The following is a 15655-nucleotide window of genomic DNA, read 5'->3' on the forward strand; positions in this document are numbered from 1 at the left end:
AAATAAATAAATAAATAAATAAATAAATAAATAAATAAATAAATAAATAAATAAATAAATAAATAAATAAATAAATAAATAAATAAATAAATAAATAAATAAATAAATAAATAAATAAATAAATAAATAAATAAATAAATAAATAAATAAATAAATAAATAAATAAATAAATAAATAAATAAATAAATAAATAAATAAATAAATAAATAAATAAATAAATAAATAAATAAATAAATAAATAAATAAATAAATAAATAAATAAATAAATAAATAAATAAATAAATAAATAAATAAATAAATAAATAAATAAATAAATAAATAAATAAATAAATAAATAAATAAATAAATAAATAAATAAATAAATAAATAATAAACAAGTAAAAAAGTATCAGTCGGCTTTGCCGACAGAGATATACCCTCAGCCTGTGTATATTGAAAAAATTTTTTCCCAAAATACGTATGTATTTAGTGAGTTTTAAAAATTTTGGATATTTGAACCGAGAACAATGTTGTTTAGGATTAAAGTTCAAAAGTTTTGCGGAGGAGATACTAAAAGGAATGGATCGACATTGACCGTTATGGAAGTGGATCTCCAGCCACAACATATGGTGCCTTAGGATGTTTTTACACTCTTCAGGCTGTTTGCTCAAGAAGTATGGACTTGCCCCTAAAAAAAACTTTTACCATCGTAATTGAGGCAACGAATGCAAGTTGTCTCAACAAAAATCAAAGTGATTCCATAGCAGGTCTTAAAGTGAACTTATCCGAAATTTTGTGTGGGAGGTACCGGATGGAGTGGACAAATATAGTCCATATTTGAACCTGATCTATATCTGGTAGATGTATTAGGATGTGTAAAGTATAGACCAATTTGGCAACTACCTTCAAGAGTTACCGTACGAACAATTTTTCTGATCATTTTTGAACTGTTGTGGGGGAGGTACCTGAAAGAGTGGCGCGATATGGCTTATCTTCAAACTTAAACTATGTTTGGACAAAATATTACTAAGGCCAAATTTTGGACCGAATCGGCAGTTCCGTTCGAGAGTTATCTTGCGCTTCAACCACCTCACACGGTGTCATAGGGTTTTTTTTGCAACTTTCAGGCTATTCTCTCGGGAAGTATGGTTTTGCCCCTGCTGAAACTTGTACCGTCGTATGGAGGGCAGTGAATACAAGCTGCTAAAACAAAAATCAAAGCGATTCGAGAGCTGGCCCTAAACTGAACTTTTCCGAAATTTTGTGTGGGAGGTACCCCAAGGAGTGGACCGATTGAGTCCATATTGAAACCTTATCTAAGTCTGGTACACGCTCCACGATGGGCAAAGTATGGACCAAATCGGTTACTCCCTTCAAGAGTTATCGTGCGCACAAATTTTCCGAACATTTTCGAACTTTTGTGGGGGAGGTACCGGAAGGAGTGGACCGATATAGCCCATCTTCGAACTTAAACTAAGTTTGGGTAAAATATTACGAAAGCCAAAATTTGAACCGAATCGGTTTATCCGTTCGAGAGTTATCGTGCGCTCCAGCCAGCCAGACAGACAGACAGACGGACGGACATTGCTCAATCGACTCCAAATTGTCTGAAACACATTTCGTCCAAACATACTTGGGGTCTAAGACCATTATTTCGATGAGGCACATTTTGCCCGTATGAAAGTGTATATACCCTTCATAGCCTAAAGGCTGAGGGTATAAAAAGTATAAACGTGTAATTAATAAATAATAATTAATAAATAAAAAAGTAAAAAAGTGTCAGTCGGCCTTGCCGACAGATATATATCCTTAGCCAATGTAAAGTGAAAATTTCACCTACGGACAGATCGAATGTATTTAAGGTCTCTTCAGAATTTTGTGGCCCTTTTTGGACATTTGAACTTGCCGACAATTATGGATTAGGAATTAACTGCACTAAGACACAAATGTTGAACCTTTGGGGGAGGTACCCTTAGGGAGGACCGATATGGGCCATTTTAGAAGTTAAACTAAATTTTGACAAAATATTAGGAGATCCAAAGTTTGGACCAAATTGGTTGCCCCATTCAAGTGATATCGTCCTAGCATTTTAGCGACATTTTTTAAATATTGGGGATATGTACCGGAAGTTGTGGACCGGTATTGCCCCATGAAACTAAGTTTGGATATAATATGACGAAGACCAAATGTTGCTCGAGAGATATCGTGCTCTCCGACAGTCGCATATGGTGACATAGGGATTTTTTACACCTTTCGGGCTGTTTTCCTAAGAAATATGGACTTGCCCTTGAAAACACTTTTACCGTCGTAATGGAGGTAGCGAATGCAAATCGCTTCAACAAAAATTAAAGTGATTCGAGAGCAGGTATTAAAGTGAACTTATCCGAAATTGTGTGTGAGAGGTACCAGACAAATATACTCTATATTCGAACCTCATCTATATCTAGTAGATATATTAGGATGTGCAAAGTATGGATTACATCGGTCACACCCTTCAAGAGTTATCGTGCTCACAAATTTTCCGAACATTTTCGAACTTTTGTGGGTGAGGTACCGGAAGGAGTGGACCGATATAACCCATCTTCGAACTTAAACTAAGTTCGGACAAAATATTACTAAGGCCATATTTTGGACCGAATCGGCAAATCCGTTCGAGAGTTATCTTGCGCTCCAACCACTACACACGGTGTCAAAGGGGTTTTTTTGCACATTTAAGGCTATTGTCCTAGGAAGTATGGACTTGCCCCTGATGAAACTTGTAACGTCTTATAGGGGGCAGTGAATACAAGTTGTTACAACAAAAATCAAGGCGATTCGAGAGCAGGTTCTAAACTCAACTTTTTCGAAATTTTGTGTGGGAGGTACCCGAAGAAGTGGACCGATTGAGTCCAATTGGAACCTCATCTAAGTCTGCTAGATATTTCACAATTTGCAAAGTATGGACCAAATCGGTTACTCCCTGCAAGAGTTATGGTGCTCACAAAATTTTCGAACTTTTGTGGGTGAGGTACCGGAAGGAGTGGACCGATATAACCCATCTTCCAACTTAAACTAAGTTCGGACAAAATATTACGAAAGCCAAAATTTGGACCGGATCAGGTTATCCGTTCTAGAGTTATCGTGCACTTCAGCCAGCCAGACAGACAGACGGACGGACATGGCTAAATCAACTCCAAATTGTCTGCAACACATTTCGCCCAAATATACTTGGGGTCTAAAACCATTATTTCGATGAGGCACATTTTGCCCGTATGAAAGTGTATACACCCTCGTTAGCATAAATGTTGAGGGTATAAAAATAATAAATAACAAGTAAAAAAGTATCAGTCGGCCTTGCCAACAGAGATATACCCTCAGCCTGTGTATACTGAAACAATTTTTTTTCCCAAAAAACATATGTATTTAGGGGTTTTGAAAAATTTTGGTCATTTGAGCCGACAAAAATGTTCATTAGGATTAGAGATCAAAAGTTTTGCGGAGGAAATACTAAAAGGAATGGATCTACATTGACCATTATGGAAGTGGATTTCCAGCCACTACATATGGTGCCATAGGGGGTTTTTACACCCTTCGGGATGTTTGCTCAAGAAGTATGAACTTACCCCTGAAAAAAAGTTTACCATCGTAATTGAGGCTGCGAATGCTTCAAAAAATCAAAGTGATTCGATAGCAGGTCTTAATGTGAACTTATCCGAAATTTTGTTTGGGAGTTACTGGATGAAGTAGACAAATATAGTCCATATTTGAACCTGATCTATATCTGGTGGATATATTAGGATGTGTATAGTATGGACCAATTCGGCCACTCCCTTCAAGAGTTACCGTATGAACAAATTTTCCGAACATTTTTGAACTTTTGTGTGGGAGGTACCTGAAGGCGTGGACCGATATGGCTTATCTTCAAACTTAAACTATGTTTGGACAAAATATTACTAAGACAAATTTTGGCCAATCGGCAGATCCGATCGAGAGTTATCTTGCGCTCCTACCACCTCACACGGTGTCATAGAATTTTTTGCAACTTTCAGGCTATTTTCTCAGGAAGTATGGACTTGCCCCTAATGAAACTTGTACCGTCGTATGGAGGGCAGTCAATACAAGTTGCTAAAATAAAAATCAGAGCGATACGAGAGATGGCTCTAAACTGAACTTCTCCGAAATTTTGTGTGGGATGTACCCGAAGGAGTGATCCGATTGAGCCTATATTGAAACATTATCTAAGTCTGGTACACATTTTACGATGTGCAAAGTATGGACCAAATCGGTAACTCCCTTCAAGAGTTATCGTGCGCACAAATTTTCCGAACATTTTCGAACTTTTGTGGGGGAGGTACCGGCAGGAGTGGACCGATATAGCCCATCTTCGAACTTAAACTAAGTTTGGGCAAAATATTACGAAAGCCAAAATTTGAACCGAATCGGTTCATCCCTTCGAGAGTTATCGTGCGCACCAACCAGCCAGACAGACAGACGGACGGACATGGCTAAATCAACTCCAAATTGTCTGAAACACATTTCGTCCAAATATACTTGGGGTCTAAAACCATTATTTCGATGAGGCACATTTAAATACCCAGGCTTCGGAGCCATACATCTGCACGGGTAGTATCAGTGTTTTGTAGAGCGTTATTTTTGTTTCACGAGATGTGGCTTTGTTTTTAAACTGCTTACTTAAACCAAAGTAGCATCTGTTGGCCAATACAATTCTTCTTTTTATTTCACAACTGATGTCGTTTGTTGTGTTTATGGCAGTGCCGAGGTAGACGAGTCTTTAACTACCTCAAAATAGTAGGTAGCAACTTCCACAGTTGATCCGAGCTCTATGGACGCATTGCGCGTCGACACCATCAATTTGGTCTTTTCGCCGTTTACCGCCAGACCCACTTTCCCAGATTCTGCTTCGACCTTCCTAAAGGTATCAGTTACTTCCTCTACTGATCGTCCCATGATGTCTATGTCATCAGCATAAGCAAGTAACATGTGGCTATTGGTGTAAATTGTGCCATTTCTGTTGACATTTGCATCTCGTATTACCTTTTCCAGCAAAATGTTGAATAGGTCACACGAAAGGCTGTCTCCTTGTCTGCAACCTCTTTTGCTACAAAATTCTTCGGAGAGGTTCTTTCCAATTTTAACTGAGGACCTAGGGATACCAAATTCAAACATTGCATGGAATACCTTTGATCGGAGGGGACTGTCGAATGCTGCCAAAAGGTGATATGTGTCGATCTGCATCTCTTGGGTCTTCTCTAGGATTTGCCGCAGGTTAAATATCTGGTCAATGGAGCACTTGCCAGGTCTAAAGCCACACTGGTATGGTCCAATTATTTCGTTGACCATTGGCTTTAGTCGTTCGCACAATATCCATGACACTATTTTATAGGCAATAGGGAGAAGACTTATGCCCCTATAGTTGGAGCATACAGTCTTATCTCCCTTTCTTGTGGACGGGACATAGGATGCTCAGGTTCCAATCGTCGGGTACGCGTTCTTCCTGCCAGATGGTGCTAGCTAGCTGATGCATACACCTTATCAGCGCGTCGCCTCCGGTTTTAAACAGCTCGGCTGGTAAGCCATCGGCTGCTGCTGCTTTATTATTCTTCAGCCGGTTTATTGCTGCCTTATTATTCTTCAGCCGGTTTATTGCTGTCTTTACCTCATCTTGGCTGGGCGGTATACATTCAATACTATCTTCTGGGATTGGGACTGTGGTATCTTCGTCGTCTTTGCTGCTATTGGATACCAACAGTTTTAAAAAATGTTCTTTCCATATCCTGAGTACACTATCTATATCAGTTACCAAATTACCTTGCTGGTCTCTACAGGAGGGTGTGCCTGTACCAAAGCTATCAGTTTTATGCTTGACTCTTTGGTAGAATTTTCGCACTTCATTCTGGCTCCTGTACATCTCGATTTTTCACACTCCCGCTTTTCCATTTCTCTCTTTTTCTTGCGGAAAAGACGTTTCTCTTCTCTCCTTTTCTCCCGATATCTCTCTCGTGCGCTACGTGTTGCTACTGATTGTAAAGTAGCTCGACAGCACGACACTCCTGGTCATACCACGAATTCCTTTGTGGAGGTCTCTGGAATCCAAGTATGGATTTTGCGGCTGTTTACATGGAGTGGGCGTTAAGCAATTAGGCTAGTTGAGTGGAATATGCTGTGGCTATCTGTTGTGTTTGCAGCCTATCGATGTCCAACTTCCGCGTTGTGTCTGTTCGTGCTTTATTTACAACGTTTAGACGGGTACGTACCTTTGCTGTAACAAGGTAGTGGTCCGAATCAATGTTTGCGCCTCGGAACGATCGTACATCCAACACGCTGGATGAATGTCTTCCATCTATCACAACATGATCAATTTGATTACTTGTTCTTTGATCTGGAGACAGCCAGGTGCCCTTATGAATATCGAGATGATTAAATCTGGTGCTGCTAACTACCATGTTTTTTGCAGCTGCAAAGTCTATCAGCCTCATACCATTGTCAGATGTTTCACTGTGGAGACTGAATTTCCCGACTGTTGGGCCACAGATATTCTCCTTTCCAATTTTGGCATTAAAATCGCCTAGAATGATTTTAATGTCATGGGCAGGGCAACGGTCATATGTTTCTTCTAAGCGCTCGTAAAATATATCTTTGGTCTGTTCGTCCTTTTCTTCAGTGGGAGCATGAGCGCAAATAAAGCTGATGTTGAATAATTTAGCTTTTATTCGAATTGCAGCAAGTCTTTCATTCACTGGATACCAGATGTTTTAGTCTCCGACTAACTACGAATCCGCAACCAAACTCATGCTTTACGTCATGGCAGATATAAAAAGTGCGTCACCTTTAGGTGTTGTTGTGACGCCTTTCCCAATCCATCGTATTTCCTGTATGGCAGTAATATCGGCCTTGTACTTTTCAAGTACGTCTGCCAATGCGAAGACTGCACCTTCTCTATAAAGAGTGCGAACATTCCAGGTGCAGATTCGCAGATCATGGTCCTTAAAACGTTTGCGGGGTTCGTCAACTTTAGAGGGGTTTGTTTTACTTTTCTTTCGTTTTTTCATAGTAGGATGTTTTTTCTAGGGCAGGGTTACTAACCCGACGCCCAAACCCAAGTTTTTAACGTTCTTATGGGTGAACGAGCGGCACATGTTAGCTCACTACCTTTAACGGGTGTTAACGGCAGTTCCCCAGGTGACACGACGGGGAGGACAGTGTCCACTTGAGATGAAAGAGGGACCAAGATAAATCCTGGGCTTTGCCATGTTAAAGCCGGTCAAGACCGTTGCTTGGTATCATTCATCCCCTACGTCACCCAAATACTAATAATAATTTTATATTTATTATTTTTAATTTATTATTATTAAAATAATAAATATAAAATAATAAATAATTAATACTAAATAATAAATATTAAATAAAAATAAACAATAAATTATATATATTAAATAATAAATAATAATAATAGATAATTAATATTAAATAATAAACAATAAACAACAAATAGTAAATAATACATAATAAATAATAAACAATTATTAATAATTAATATGTGTTTCCAGTGCATTTACATCCTGACTGATTTTTCATTAATTATTAAAATAATACTGGTAATGCAAAACGTAGTTTGTTTATATTACGTTGTAATAGGTTCTTCAGCACATATGGCTCCTAATTGTTATGCCATTTGTAAACTTTATTCAATAGAGTTTTAAACTTTCTTCATTTAAACATTTCCCAAGTGTGACGGCGTCAAGTATTTAAGGGAAATTTAATAACGTCTTAATTCCCATCAACAAGTTTCGAAGATAACTGTAAATTGTTTTTTATTATTTCTCTACATTTGGGCCGCCATTTAATAGATTTTATGTAAATGTTTTAATTGCAAAACTTCTCGCTTAAACGAAAAAAAACTATAAATTTTCGAAAGAAGATACGAAAATATATTGCAATACATTTTTTATTGTTTAGATTTTACTTCTATTATTTTGATTTATGAAGCATTGAGAGAGAATGTTAAAAATAATTAACGAAAAAATAACAATCAGATTTAGGCGAATGAATTTTACAAACAAACAGACAGACAGACAGCCACTTAGCAGCAGTACCCAACCAATAAACAATAACATTGCAGCAGTGAAAGAAGAAGAAGACGAAGTGAAATATTATTATAAATATTTCATCAATTTCAATGGATCAGTTCGGTTTGGTTGGTTTTGTTGGTGGCTGTTTTTGCGCTTTTTAAGCTTTTTAAACACGGCTGCCACGCCATGCCACAGCCGACAGAAATGCCAAGCAACGCCATCACCACCGCCTTCAATGTTGCTACCGCAACAAGAGCTTCCCCCAAAAAATAAAACCAAACACCCAAAACGCGAAGCGTCGTTGTCCACATTTCTTCCCTTCCCAGCCACTTTATGAATGGATTTTTAATAAACTTTTAAAATGTATTTTAGGCTTTGTTTTTACTCATTGTTACGTTTGTTTGTTTTATTTGTTTTTGTGAAAGAGTGTGTTTTTCGGTGTATTTGTGTGGAAGTTTTTATGTGCATTAATTGTACCCTCCGAGTTGGCTTGCCTGCTATCAAGCAACCAAATTGCCGACCATTCATCCACTAAAGCAACCACCAGTACCAGCTCTACTCCCCCCTTCTGGCACCTTTTACCACCTTTTGGTGGCTAACCGGCAACAGTGGTGGTTCAGTACTATTACCTGATTTTTGTAGTGCTGCCGTTTTGCTTTTGTTTGGATGGAATTGCCGGTAGCGCAGCACAGTGGAAATTATTTTGCCTTACTTTTGCACAGAGACAAGGTGTTTGTCTCTGTGTTGGGTTTGGAGATAGATGGATGGATGGCTGACTGACTGGCTTGGTTGACTGTCTACAAAAATGCTTTTATGTTTAGTTTAGCGTGTATAGTCTTTTACAACACACACATACACACTCACACACACTCACACCTGTATATGACGTGAATGAATGACTGAAATGTAACATATTGGTTCAATGGTTTTTCATTTTTAATAAGTTTTACCCACATTTTTTGTGTGTTTGAGTTATGCGAGTATTTCATGTGAAACATGGCATTTTATTCTGTTTTTGTTGTTGTTGTAGTTTTACTTCTTGCTTATGAAAGCTTCAGTTGTTGCCAACACCACACCAACAAGAAAATAAATGACATGTGTATTGCAATACAGGGATGTCAAATGGGGTAGATTTAAAAAAAAATCCAAGTCCGGGTTTCCTCCGGTCTTCGGGGAATCATAGACGACAGCTATTGAATTTGTCCACAGGATAGCTGAGAATGAAATAAGCAGCCATCGATATATCAGAAATAGAGTAGGGAGACACCTCCAAAACATGGTTTTTGATCGCTTATACAGCATCTTCTGGCGATTACTATTATTTTTCGGGCTCATACGCTTAGTTCCACCTGGATCCATCTTATAAACGTCTTTTGAAGCACCGCGATCGTATTTTTTCGAAATTTCTTGCACCCATAAACACAGGATCCAATGATAAAACCCCTATTTTTGCCGCCGGGTGTTTATGTATTATCAAATGTTAGCTGGTGGAAGGAATGCCCAAGGATGCCTCTACCTCATGGCGATCTTGCATTGCCCTTTCACGATCGGCTTAATTTTTTTTCTAGTACAACGGCCGTTTTTGGACAACCCTCACGACCTTCGTTTTTAGCGAGTGTCGGCCACGATTGAATTCATTAAACCAGTTTTTCAAAGTTATTAATTATCAAAAATGTTCACAGAGATTTTCCAAGTGATTTTATCAATTTACTGTAAACAACACAACACATGGTCGTATGACAATCTGTCCTGAGTAAGTTTAAGCAAACTTTCCAAAATAATGTCAAATGGCGTCTGGCAACACAGCGTGTTGCCTAGGCCAGAAACGTTTCCAGTTCTCCTAGTATAAATGAAAATTTTAAACTTCTGTGAGAGAGATACAGGAAGCAGTTGCCCGATATAGTCCACGATCGTTTTGGATATAAGTTTGACAGAAATATTACGCCAATGTCAGTCATTCCTTCAGGTTCGAAAATGGACTATATTTGTGTTCCCGCTCGGGTACTTCCCACACAAAATTTCGGATAAGTTCACTTTAAGACCTGCTCTCGAATCGCTTTGAGTTTGGTCAAAACTACTTGGATTTGCTGCCTCAATTACAGCGGTAAAAGTTTTTTCAGGGGCAAGCCCATACTTCCAGAGAAAACAGCCTAGAAAGGTGTAAAAATCCGTATGGCACCATATGTAGTGGCTGGAGAGCACGATAACGCTGGAACTGATCAACCGATTTGGTCCAAAATTTTGTCCAAACTTAGTTTCAGTTAGAAGATGGGCAATACCGGTCCACAACTTCACAATGTTACTAAAATTGTATGCACTATATCTCTTGGACGGCGCAATCAATTTGGTCCAAATTTTGGATCTCCTAATATTCTGTCTAACTTCTGAAATGGTCTTCACATTAGGGTAGATTTTCATACCATCTACCATATGGAGGGTATAATTAAATTTGCCATTCCGTTTGTAACACATGGAAATATTCGTCGGAGACGCTGTAAAGTATATATATATTAACGATCAGCATAAAATTCTATGTCGATTTAACCATGTCCGTCTGTCCGTCCGTCTGTTGAAATCAAGATACAGCTCGCAATTTTAAAGATAGAGAGTCAATATTTGGTACAGAAGTTTCTATCACTTGCGGGATGGTTGGTATTGAAAATGGGCTATATCGGTCCACGTTTTGATATAGCCCCCATAGAACGGTACCACCCGATTTTCGGTATTTTCAAGGTACTAGCTTCATTATCACACCGAAATTACTGAAATTTGGTATTTAGTCTACATTGGAGGTACAAAACCTTCCCCCTGAATTTTGTCGGTATCGGTCCATGCCTTCATATAGCCCCCATAGAACGGTACCTCCTGATTTTCGGTATTTTTGAAGGTTTTAGCTTCATCCTACTAAAGTGGCTGAAATTTGGTACGTAGTCTTCTTTAGGGCTATAAAACTTTCCCCCAGAATTTTGTCGGTATCGGTCCACACCTTCATATAGCCCCCATAGAACGGTACCTCCCGATTTTCTTTATTTTTAAGGTTTTAGCTTCATTATACTAGTAGTCTTCTTTAGGAGTATAAAACTTTCCCCCAGAATTTTGTCGGTATCGGTCCACACCTTCATATAGCCCCCATAGAACGGTACCTCCCGATATTCTCTATTTTTAAGGTTTTAGCTTCATTATACAATCAAAATGGCTGAAATTTGGTACGTAGCCTTCTTTAGGGGTACAAAACTTTTTCCCAGAATTTTGTCGGTATCGGTCCACATCTTCATATAGCCCCCATATAACGGTACCTCCCGATTTTCGGTATTTTTGAAGGTTTTAGCTTCATTATCCTACTAATGTGGCTGAAATTTGGTACGTAGTCTTCTTTAGGGGTACAAAACTTTTCCCCAGAATTTTGTCGGTATCGGTCCACACCTTCATATAGCCCCCATAGAACGGTACCTCCCGATTTTCGGTATTTTGAAGGTTTTAGCTTCATTATCACACCGAAATGGCTGAAATTTGTTATTCAGACTTCGTTGGGGGTACTCAAACTTCCCCTTTAAATTTGTCGGTATAGGTCCACGCCTTCATATAGCCCCTATGGAAAAGTACCTCCCGATTTTTCGTATTTTGAAGGTTGTGTCTTCAATATTCCACCAAAATGGCTGAAATTTGGTATTTAGTCTTCAATGTGATATAAAACTGTTCGCCAAAAATATGTCTGTACAGGTCCACGCTTTCATATTGCCCCATTTCTGACTAAAATTCGTCGGTATAGGTCCACGTTTCGATATAGCCCCCATAGAACGGTACCTCCGGATTTTCGTAATACTGAAGATTGTGACGTCAGTATCCAACCGAAATGGCTGAAATTCGTTATTTCGTCTTCCAAGAGTTATAAAATATTCCAGAAGAGTATTATCAGTAAAGGTCCACGTCTTCCTATATCCCCATAGAAGCTTACTTCTTGATTTTCGGTATTTTTTTAGTTTTAGCCACATTTTCTTACCGAAATATAGGAAATTTGGTATTTTGTCTTCTTTGAGCATATAAACTTTCCGTCAGAAATTTATCGGTATAGATCGACGATTTGAAATAGCCCCCTTAGAATGGTGCCTCACATTGTTTTACCGAAATTGCTGAAATTTAGTATTAAGTCTTCTTCATACACGAAAGGAAACTAATTATTCCATTTTACTTCAATACAACTTGTGGTGGAGGGAATAACAAGTTCGGCCCGGCCGAACTTATCGCCGTTCTTACTTGTTTTGATTAAAAATATATGAGAGACAGTGTTACTCCATTATCCGGATCCATTATTGTTTTAAAATCCTTTCTTATACATGTGAAAGTTTACAAATTATCTCTTATACAGTCGGACCTCGTTTATACGCAATGGTCGGGAGCGGAGGCATTACGGATAATCGAGTTCCGACTGTATAAGAGATAATTTGTAAACTGTCACACGTATAAGAGAGGATTTTTGAAAACAATATTTTAGGAACGATTTTTATCTGTATAAGAGAAGATTTTGCGAGAATATTTTTGGAAGGACTATCATCTATATAAAAGAGGATTTAAAAAAAAATATTTTTGGAAGTACTTTCACCTGTAGAAGAGAAGATTTTTAAAGAGTGTTTTTGGAAGGGATTTAATTTTTAAAGAATATTGTGAGGAGGACTTTCGACTGCAAAAACCAGGATTCTTAATATTTCTGGAATAATTTAACCTGTATAAGAGAGAATTTTTAAAGACTATTTTTGGAAGGACTTTCACATGTATAAGAGAGGATTTTAAAACAGTATTTTTGGAAAGATTTTCACATGTATACCAGAAGGGTTTTAAATAATATTTTAGAGGACTTTCACCTGTATAAGGGTGGATGTTTAAAGAATATTTTTGGAAGGTTTCTCACATGTAAAATTTTTTCAGGGGCAAGTCCATACTTCCTGAGAAAATTGCCCAATTGCTGTAAAAATCACTACAGCATCATGTGTAGTACCTGGGGCACACGATAACTCTCGACCGATTCGGTCCAAAATTGGGCCTTCGTAGTATTTTGTTTAAACTTAGTTTAAGTTTGAAGATTGACTATTTTGGTCCACTCTTTCGGGCACCTCCCTCACAAAAGTTCAAAACTTTTCGCTACAATTGTGCGCACGATAGCTCTCGAAGGCAGTAACCGAGTTGGTTCATATTTTGCACATCGTAAAATTTCTACCTGACATAGATGAGATTCCAATATGGACTCTATCAGTCCACTCCTTTGGGTATCTCCCACACAGAATTACGGAAAAGCGCATTTTAAGACCTGCTCTCGAATCGCTTTGATTCCTTCTGCAAGAACTTATATTCGCTGCCCTCATTAGGATGGTATAAGTTTTTTCAGGACCAAAGTATGGACTTTCTGAGAAATAGTCTGAATGCTGTAAAAAGCCCTACGGCACCATGTGTAGTGGCTGCAGCGCACGATAATAAGTCTCGAGAGGATCAGCCAAAAATTCGGTCAAAAATTTGGCCTTCTTAATATCTCTTAAAACTTAGTTTAAGTTCAAAGAAGAGCCATATCGGTCCACTCCTTCTAGTACCTTCCCCTTATCTTTATCTTGAGCAAAGCAGCCGATTTATTCAAACTTTGGATCTCCTAATATTTTGTCCAAATTTAGTTTAACTTCCAAATCAGTTCACATTGGTCTACTCCTAAGGGTACCACTTCTTAATAGGCTCAACAGATCTGTTCAAAGATCCTTTGCTTCTCCTTGCTGTCCCGTTTAGAGCGTTATTATGTTTTCCTTGGAAAAATCCATACTTCCTAACATAGTGGTCCAAAAGTGTCGTTCTAAAGTGTCGTTCTTTTACAAAAAATGAGAGCCGATTGTGATTGCTTTTTGTAGACGGAGTAGGGTTTTTAAGTTAACTACCAGATATGTTCGAGTATTTATTTCTATCTACTGAGTTCTTTAAGCTACAAAAAAAGGCAGGTGGCCCTTATATCACTGATCAAATAATAGCCAACTCTATTGCTCTTATCCCTTTATTAGAAATTTAGCCTAAAGTTTGGCAGATATCAAAAATGCTCTTTTTTAATGAATGATAATATATGAATTAATATGTTTTTTCCTCTTTTCTTTTCAGGTGATTGACTAAATATGACTTGAAATCGTAAGTCTATAAACGATGTTATCCCCTAATAATCCCATTAAAATGTCAAACATGAAATGTTTTTTATTTATTTATTAATTTAATTATTTTTCAAATCCACTGTGCAGTTGAATTCTGTCAAGAATCAAAACTGCAAAAACCACCTCAAACATGTCTTTTGAAAGCAATCCGACTATTTGAGTTGATGGATGGTAGACCGGTGATGGCTGGTGAGCAACACGCCAACAACATATATGTTGGTATACCTTGGAGTAGACATGGACATGAATAGATGATGGTTCTTTAAATTTGTCCAGCCATTTGGAAACGAGGAGGGGTTTTCTATTTGAACACACACATAAAATAGATATTCTTTGCTATCTGTGATATGTGTTTGCTGATGTTGTTGTTGCAGCTATTGTTTTTCTAGCCTTCCATTCATTCTCAATCATTATTAATAATACCTTTCTCTTCATAGTTTAATATTGTAAAAAGTTGTTGTTGTTGTTGCTGGTGTTTGAAAAAAAGTGGTTATTGTCAATACAACAAAGAAAGAAAACAACAACAAAAAAACACGTTAATTGTTCTTTGTCCCCAAAGAGGTGTTTTTAACGTCATCATGATTTGTTGTCGTTATTGTTGCTGTAATCAAAAACAATGATATATGGTGGCAGCACCCGGAGACTATTTGTTTAAGTGAATGAATGGAACCATTCTAATGGGTAGGAGAGATTCTCTATTCGGAATGTTTGTATTCAAAATAATAAAAATAAAATTCAAATTATGATAGGCATGTTAGATTATGACTGTAGGAGATTGTTTGTAGAGCTTCGATGGATTAGTATATCAGCGAGCTATAGGTTGCGAATTCCCTTTCAAGAAAGCTTTGATAAAAACAGTCGAAGTTGTTGAAATGAAATAAGTTTTCCGTATTTCATTTCCTTATTGTCAAAAATTGGGTTAAACTAAAAGTTTGATCCCAATATTCGTAAACTTACATTAATGGTTAGGTTCCTTGAATCTGTTACCGCTTCATTTAATTTTTAAAATGTACGAATTTTTTATGCTATTTCTTTTGCAATAACCCTCTTTATTAAACATGCTTTATTTGACTTTTAATGTCATCACTTTATTCTGCTGTTTTTTCCTCTTCTTCTTTTAAACTTAGACTTCGTGACTGCATCACTTTGATGAAGCATTATATGAAGAAACAAGTTCATATTAATGCACTCATCCATAGAAAATGTTTATACAGGCTAGATGATGATAGGAAAAAGATGGAGTTACCTCATAGCTTATAATATAAGACCTCTTGCCAGGTCATAACCAAACTAAGAAGCCACAAAGAAACTAGGATATATTCTATACATAAAATATATGAAGACCATGGGTGACTGATTTAATGACTATAAACCCCCTTCCAAAAGACTAGATGAAGACTGCTCCTACTATCAGGAAGTTAGGCATGATATTAA

At 37.5% G+C, this 15655-nt stretch overlaps 1 protein-coding gene across 2 annotated transcripts in view; it reads left to right on the plus strand.

Moving 5' to 3' along the window:
- LOC141395140 (protein phosphatase 1 regulatory subunit 14B) overlaps positions 1-15655 on the plus strand; it is a 143695-nt gene that overhangs the window by 16376 nt on the left and 111664 nt on the right. The window contains exon 2 of one of the 2 annotated variants that reach the window (XM_073970620.1): positions 14175-14201. The exons of the other annotated variant lie outside the window; for it this stretch is intronic. The gene's annotated coding sequence lies outside the window, so the exon portion shown is untranslated. The remainder of the gene's footprint in view (positions 1-14174; positions 14202-15655) is intronic. 2 annotated transcript variants of the gene reach the window in all.

Source organism: Musca autumnalis, unplaced genomic scaffold (genome assembly GCF_047663935.1).
Source record: "Musca autumnalis isolate F117 unplaced genomic scaffold, ASM4766393v1 scaffold_2, whole genome shotgun sequence".
In the NCBI taxonomy this organism is placed as follows: Eukaryota; Metazoa; Arthropoda; class Insecta; order Diptera; family Muscidae; genus Musca; species Musca autumnalis.